The 7,951-nt window shown below is 64.5% G+C and overlaps 2 pseudogenes; both read left to right on the top strand.

Moving 5' to 3' along the window:
• Positions 1–328: 328 nt before the first annotated feature.
• On the top strand, positions 329–2,920 carry LOC136507500 (uncharacterized; annotated as a pseudogene).
• A 2,247-nt stretch (positions 2,921–5,167) lies between these two features.
• LOC136507499 (uncharacterized) lies at positions 5,168–7,669 on the top strand (annotated as a pseudogene).
• Positions 7,670–7,951: the final 282 nt, after the last annotated feature.

Genomic DNA, 7,951 nt, shown 5'->3' with positions numbered 1-7,951 from the left:
CACGACGGAGAGGATGACCGTCTTGCCCTGCACCTTGGGCAGCGCCTCAATGAAATCGATGCCGATGTCCGCCCACACCGCCGATGGTACCGGCAAAGGTTGAAGTAGACCGGTCGGTCGGAGGTGATCGGACTTGTACTGCTGGCAGGTGGCGCACGCCTTCACGAAGTCCTGCACCAAACGACGCATGTTGGGAAAATGAAAATCCCGTCGGAGCCGGTGGAGGGTGCGGTGCATGCCCTCATGGCCGTCGTTGTGGACCGCGGCCACGATCTCCTGAAGTAAGGGTGACGCCGGGGGGATGTACAGGCGGCCGTCGAAGGCGACCATGCCGTCCACCAGCGTCTAGGGAGCCGCGCGGGTGGCCGCCCGAACGTCCTCATGGATGGCGACCAGGGTGGGGTCCGTGGCCTGAGCGTGGCGTAGGCGCTCGATGAAGTCGAAGCGGGGCGCCGAAATGGCCAGCACCTCACCTTCGTCATTATCACGGCGATAGAGGGCGTCGGCGACGACGTTGGTGGCGCTCGACCGGTACTCCACCGAGAAGTCGAAGCCCAGAAGTTTGCCGACCCAGTGGTGCTGAGGGATCGTGGCGAGGTGCTGGTCGAGGAGGTATTTGAGGCTGTAGTGGTCGGTCTTGACGATGAAGCGCCGCCCCCACAGGTACGGGCGCCAGTGCCGCACGGCCTGAACGAGACCGATAAGTTCACGCTTGTAGGCGGCCAGCGAGCGGTGGCGAGGCGCCACAGGCCGGCTGAAGAAAGCCACCGGGTGGCCCTCCTAGACCAGGACCGCGCCGAAGCCGAACGTCGACGCGTCGCACTCGACGGTGAACAGCTTGGCGAAGTCGGGCATGGCGAGGACGGGGGCGGACGTGACGGCGGCCTTGAGTGCTGAGAATGCCGTGGCCGCCGCGTCGTCCCAGGTGAAGCCCTCCTTATTGAGAAGAGCCGTCAGCGGAGCCGCGACCGTCCCGTAATGGTGTACGAACTTGCGGTAGTACCCCGCGAGGCCGAGAAAACCGCGCACCGCCCTGGGTGAGCGGGGGACCGGCCACTCATGGACGGCCTGCACCTTGGCCGGGTCCATGGCCACGCCTGCCGTGGAGATGACATGGCCGAGGTAGGAGACGGAGGAGGCACCAAAGGAACACTTGGTGCGCTTGACGAACAGCTGATGACGGCGAAGCTCTTCCAACACGGCCCGGAGATGTCGAAGATGATCAGCCCACATGGTGCTGTAAATCAAAATATCGTCAAAAAATACCAAGACGAAGCGGCACAGGAACGGGCAGAGGACGTCGTTCATCAGTGCTTGGAATGTCGCCGGGGCGTTGCACAGCCCGAACGCCATCACCAAGAACTCATACAGGCCGTCGTGGGTGCGGAACGCCGTCTTGTGGACGTCCTCCGGGCGCATGCGCACCTGGTGATACCCGGACCGGAGGTCGAGCTTGGTGAAGAACTTGGCACCATGGAGCTCGTCGAGGAGCTCGTCAACCACTGGAATCGGAAAGGCGTCCTTGACGGTGAGCGCGTTGAGCGCCCGGTAGTCGACGCAGAAGCGCCACGAACCATCGGGCTTCTTGACGAGGAGGACGGGCGACGAGAACGGCGACTCGCTGCGGCGGACGATCCCCTGCTCGATCATAGCGGCACACTGCCGCTCCAACTCGTCTTTGTGCGCAGCGGGGTACCGGTAGGGGCGGACGGCCACCGGCTGGGCATCGGGCTTGAGCGTGATGCGGTGGTCGTGAGCGCGTTTGGGGGGCAGACCGACGGGGTCCACGAAGAGCCCCCCAAACGAGAGCAGCAGCGCCTCGAGGAGGGAGTCCGGCGCTGTGGTGGCACCCAAGGTCGGCACCGAAGGGCTGCCGATGCCGGTCCAGGAGACAGGACGTCCCTGATGCTGGAAAGTCATGCGTCGGTTGCCGAGGTCCCAAACAATGGGGCCCAACGCGCCGAGCCACCGGGTACCGAGGACGACGTCGTACCCGGCCAGCGGCATGACGTAGAGGTCGGCCGGAAACGCCGCGCCGTCGATGAGCAGGGGCGCGTCGCGGATGACGCCGGCACAGGTGACCCACTCACCATTGGTGACCAAGGCGGTGAGACAGGGTCGTTGGCGGAGGGGCAGTCCGGAGCGTCTCGCCGCCGCTTCGGAGATGAAGTTGTGCGTGCTGCCGGAGTCCAGGAAGGCGATGAGGGACGCGGCACCCAGAACCACGGCGATCTGCATAGTGCCTGCCACGGGAACCCCTGCCACTGCCTGAAGGGAAAAGCAGGGCGCCTCGGCCTCAGGCTCAGTCGCACCGGCGACGTCCGTGCCGTCGTCGATCTCCACCCCCTCCAAGAAGAAGATGCGCCTGCAAAAGCGATTGTGGCCATAGGAATATTTCTCGTTGCAATTAAAACAGAGGCCCAGACGACGCCGTTCCGCCATCTCCTCTGGTGTGAGGCGGCGCTGGTTGCCCTCGCCGCGGCCCTGCTGGGCGGCCCCCGGGGGCGCAGGTAGCGCCAGCGGCTGCTGGGGCGGTGGCAAGGCGGCCCAGGGTGCGGGCGCTGGGAGGAGACCCCGTGCAGGCGCCCGAGGCGGGGGCGGCACCGGCCGATCGGCCTCCATCAACTCCACCTAGCGCGCGAGGCTCATGGCAGCCCCGAGCGTCGCCGGATTGTGGATGCGGACGGCGTGGCTGAGGGGTGGCAAGAGGCCGCCAGTGAAGAGTTGGACCCGCTGCGCCTCTTCCAGGCGGCCGGCACGCGGCAGGAGGGCCTGGAACCGATTGGAGTATTCCTCCACGGTTCTGGTCCGCCGGCATTCTGCCAACTCGAACAGGGGCGCCGCCCGGAGGGGAGGCCCAAACCGCAGATTGAGGAGGTCCTTGAAGTGCCCCCATGTCGGTGTGCCTTCGTCTTCCTAGAGCTGGACGTACCAGAGCTACGCGACGTCCTCCAGATGGTAAGAGGCCATCCACACGTGTTCCTCGGCCATGGTGCGCTGCTGACGGAAGTACGATTCGCATTTGTTGATGAAGAGCATCGGATCGGACTTGCCGTCGTAGCGCGGGAAGTCCAATTTTTGGAACCTGGGGGGGGGGGGGCGATCAAGGTCGCGCGGATCTTCCGGGCGGTGGCCGATGCCGCTGTCTGACGATGAGGCGGATTTGTCCTTTAGAGCCGCCATGTCTACCTTCATGGCAGTCAGCTTGGCGGTTAGGGACTTCAGGGACTCCAGCACATCGGCGATGGTTACTCATGGCTGGCGGCGGCGCGGCGGAACCAGCGGCCGATTGGGGCGATGGTTGGGGGCTATCGTGGTGGACGACTGCTGTGGAGGATTGAGCGGAGCGGGAAGGCGAGGATCAACATGACCGTGATACCAGGTTGTCAAGGGCGCCAAACCCTTGGCTGGCCGGACCGCGGCTACGTAGCTCGTAGCCGTTGGCCGTCTTCTCCGGTGAGGTTATACCCCTCTACCGCAGGCTTCACAGGGAAGAGGAAGGTTAAGATAATTTCTTGACTTCCCTTTATTTGTCTCCAGATTACAAGTATAAATAGCCAAGGGCTAACCGAATTTAGAAGGCACTCCCTAATATTAGGGATTAGCAACCGCTAATCTAACTTCCTAAACTTAGCCACTCAGGGCCGATCCCGCACGCTCAGCCGCACGGCGGACAACGCGGGCGCGCCTGCGCCTAGTATAGGCCCGCCCGTACATGACATCTCTCTCCGTCTCGAAATCCAGCTCGTCCTCGAGCTGAAATGAAGGGAACCGGGCGCGGAAGTCCTCCAGGTCCTCCCATGTAGCCGACTCCGGTGGCTCACCCTGCCATTCCACAAGCACCTGGCGCACGTCCCGAGCCAGCCTTGCTCGGAGCACCTTGGCCGGGGCAGGTACCACAGCGCCGTGCAGGAGTGGTGGTAGCAGCGGTGGGGCGGCCGGCGGGGTGCCAACGAACTTCTTGAGGACGCCGACATGGAACACATCGTGGAGGCGGGCACCGGAAGGCAGCTGGAGCCGCACAGCCACCTCATTGATGAGCTCTGTGACCTGGTATGGCCCTACGTACCGCGGCTTCAGCTTCCCCGTAGCTGAGCGTGGGAGGGACGCTGCTGCCCGCTGCCGAAGGCGAAGAAGCGCCCAGTCACCGACCTAGAAGGAGACCGGCCTATGGTGCTGGTCATAGACGCGTTTCTGGGCCGCCTGCGCCTGTTCCAGGTGATAGCAGACATCGTCGAGGAAGGCAGAGCGCTCCTCCATCTCCTGAGCCACCGCAGCGACCCGAGTCTCGCCGGGCTCATAAGAACGGATGGACGGTGGGTCCCGGCCATAAACCACCTGGAACGGCGTGTCGCGGAGAGATGACTGGTAGGCGGTGTTGTAGGTGTACTCGGCCCAGGGCAGCCAGCGGAGCCACTGTCGGGGGCGGTCGCCGGTGAAGCAGCGCAGGTACATGACGATGACCCGATTGGCGGCCTCAGTCTGGCCATCCGTCTGCGGGTGAAAGGCAGATGACATGTACAGCTTCGTCCCAGTGAGCCGCATAAGCTCCTGCCAGAACGCCGAAGTGAACACCGGATCGCGGTCCGAGACGATGGACTGTGGTACGCCATGGAGGCGAACGATGTCGGCGAAGAAAGCTTGGGCGACGGCCTCCGCGGTGTAGGGGTGCGCGAGCGGAACGAAGTGGCAATATTTGCTGAAACGGTCCACGACGGAGAGGATGACCGTCTTGCCCTGCACCTTGGGCAGCGCCTCAATGCAATCGATGCCGATGTCCGCCCACACCGCCGATGGTACTGGCAAAGGTTGAAGTAGACCGGTCGATCGGAGGTGATCGGACTTGTACTGCTGGCAGGTGGCGCACGCCTTCACGAAGTCCTGCACCAAACGACGCATGTTGGGAAAATGAAAATCCCGCCGGAGCCGGTGGAGGGTGCGGTGCATGCCCTCATGGCCGTCGTTGTGGACCGCAGCCACGATCTCCTGAAGTAAGGGTGACACCGGGGGGATGTACAGGCGGCCGTCGAAGGCGACCATGCCGTCCACCAGCGTCCAGGGAGCCGCGCGGGTGGCCGCCCGAACGTCCTCGTGGATGGCGACCAGGGCGGGGTCCATGGCCTGAGCGTGGCGTAGGCGCTCGATGAAGTCGAAGCGGGGCGCCGAAATGGCCAGCACCTCGCCTTCGTCATTATCACGGCGAGAGAGGGCGTCGGCGATGACGTTGGTGGCGCCCGACCGGTACTCCACCAAGTCAAAGCCCAGAAGTTTGCCGACCCAGTGGTGCTGAGGGATCATGGCGAGGCGCTGGTCGAGGAGGTATTTGAGGCTGTAGTGGTTGGTCTTGACGATGAAGCTCCGCCCCCACAGGTATGGGCGCCAGTGCCGCATGGCCTGAACGAGACCGATAAGTTCACGCTCGTAGGCGGCCAGCGAGCGGTGGCGAGGCGCCACAGGCCGACTGAAGAAAGCCACCGGGTGGCCCTCCTGGACCAGGACCGCGCCGAAGCCGAACGTCGACGCGTCGCACTCGACGGTGAACAGCTTGGCGAAGTCGGGCATGGCGAGGACGGGGGCGGACGTGACGGCGGCCTTGAGTGCTGAGAATGCCGTGGCCGCCGCGTCGTCCCAGGTGAAGCCCTCCTTATTGAGAAGAGCCGTCAGCGGAGCCGCGACCGTCCCGTAATGGTGTACGAACTTGCGGTAGTACCCCGCGAGGCCGAGAAAACCGCGCACCGCCCTGGGTGAGCGGGGGACCGGCCACTCATGGATGGCCTGCACCTTGGCCGGGTCCATGGCCACGCCTGCCGTGGAGATGACATGGCCGAGGTAGGAGACGGAGGAGGCACCAAAGGAACACTTGGTGCGCTTGACGAACAGCTGATGACGGCGAAGCTCTTCCAACACGGCCCGGAGATGTCGAAGATGATCAGCCCACGTGGTGCTGTAAATCAAAATATCGTCAAAAAATACCAAGACGAAGCGGCACAGGAATGGGCAGAGGACGTCGTTCATCAGTGCTTGGAATGTCGCCGGGGCGTTGCACAGCCCGAACGCCATCACCAAGAACTCGTACAGGCCGTCGTGGGTGCGGAACGCCGTCTTGTGGACGTCCTCCGGGCGCATGCGCACCTGGTGATACCCGGACCGGAGGTCGAGCTTGGTGAAGAACTTGGCACCATGGAGCTCGTCGAGGAGCTCGTCAACCACCAGAATCGGAAAGGCGTCCTTGACGGTGAGCGCGTTGAGCGCCCGGTAGTCGACGCAGAAGCACCACGAACCATCGGGCTTCTTGACGAGGAGGACGGGCGACGAGAACGGCGACTCGCTGCGGCGGACGATCCCCTGCTCGATCATAGCGGCACACTGCCGCTCCAACTCGTCTTTGTGCGTAGCGGGGTACCGGTAGGGGCGGACGGCCACCGGCTGGGCATCGGGCTTGAGCGTGATGCGGTGGTCGTGAGCGCGTTTGGGGGGCAGACCGACGGGGTCCACGAAGAGCCCCCCAAACGAGAGCAGCAGCGCCTCGAGGAGGGAGTCCAGCACTGTGGTGGCGCCCAAGGTCGGCACCGAAGGGCTGCCGATGCCGGTCCAGGAGACAGGACGTCCTTGATGCTGGAAAGTCATGCGCCGGTTGCCGAGGTCCCAAACAATGGGGCCCAACGCGCCGAGCCACCGGGTACCGAGGACGACGTCGTACCCGGCCAGCGGCATGACGTAGAGGTCGGCCGGAAACGGCGCGCCGTCGATGAGCAGGGGCGCGTCGCGGATGACGCCGGCACAGGTGACCCACTCACCATTGGCGACCAAGGCGGTGAGACGGGGTCGTTGGCGGAGGGGCAGTGCGGAGCGTCTCGCCGCCGCTTCGGAGATGAAGTTGTGCGTGCTGCCGGAGTCCAGGAGGGCGATGAGGGACGCGGCACCCAGAACCACGGCGATCTGCATAGTGCCTGCCACGGGAACCCCTGCCACTGCCTGAAGGGAAAAGCAGGGCGCCTCGGCCTCAGGCTCAGTCGCACCGGCGACGTCCGTGCCGTCGTTGATCTCCACCCCCTCCAAGAAGAAGATGCGCCTGCAAAAGCGATTGTGGCCATGGGAATATTTCTCGTTGCAATTAAAACAGAGGCCTAGACGACGCCGTTCCGCCATCTCCTCCGGTGTGAGGCGGCGCTGGTTGCCCTCGCCGCGGCCCTGCTGGGCAGCCCCCGGGGGCGTAGGTAGCGCCAGCGGCTGCTGGGGCGGTGGCAAGGCGGCCCGGGGTGCGGGTGCTCGGAGGAGACCCCGCGCGGGCGCCCGAGGCGGGGGCGGCGCTGGCCGATCGGCCTCCACCAACTCCACCTGGCGCGCGAGGCTCATGGCAGCCCCGAGCGTCGCCGGATTGTGGATGCGGACGGCGTGGCTGAGGGGTGGCAAGAGGCCGCCAGTGAAGAGTTGGACCCGCTGCGCCTCTTCTAGGCGGCCGGCACGCGGCAGGAGGGCCTGGAACCGATTGGAGTATTCCTCCACGGTTCCGGTCCGCCGGCATTCTGCCAACTCGAACAGGGGCGCCGCCCGGAGGGGAGGCCCAAACCGCAGATTGAGGAGGTCCTTGAAGTGCCCCCATGTCGGTGTGCCTTCGTCTTCCTGGAGCTGGACGTACCAGAGCTGCGTGACGTCCTCCAGATGGTAAGAGGCCATCCACACACGTTCCTCGGCCATGGTGCGCTGCTGACGGAAGTACGATTCGCATTTGTTGATGAAGAGCATCGGATCGGACTTGCCGTCGTAGCGCGGGAAGTCCAATTTTTGGAACCTGGGGGGGCGATCAAGGTCGCGCGGATCTTCCGGGCGGCGGCCGATGCCGCTGTCTGACAATGAGGTGGATTTGTCCTTCAGAGCCGCCATGTCTACCTTCATGGCAGTCAGCTCGGCGGTTAGGGACTTCAGGGACTCCAGCACATCGGCGATGGTT

The sequence above is a fragment of the Miscanthus floridulus genome, chromosome 15 (assembly GCF_019320115.1).
Source record: "Miscanthus floridulus cultivar M001 chromosome 15, ASM1932011v1, whole genome shotgun sequence".
NCBI classification, from domain to species: Eukaryota; Viridiplantae; Streptophyta; class Magnoliopsida; order Poales; family Poaceae; genus Miscanthus; species Miscanthus floridulus.
Note: the sequence above shows the minus strand (reverse complement) of the source record. Positions and strands in the feature narration are given on the sequence as shown.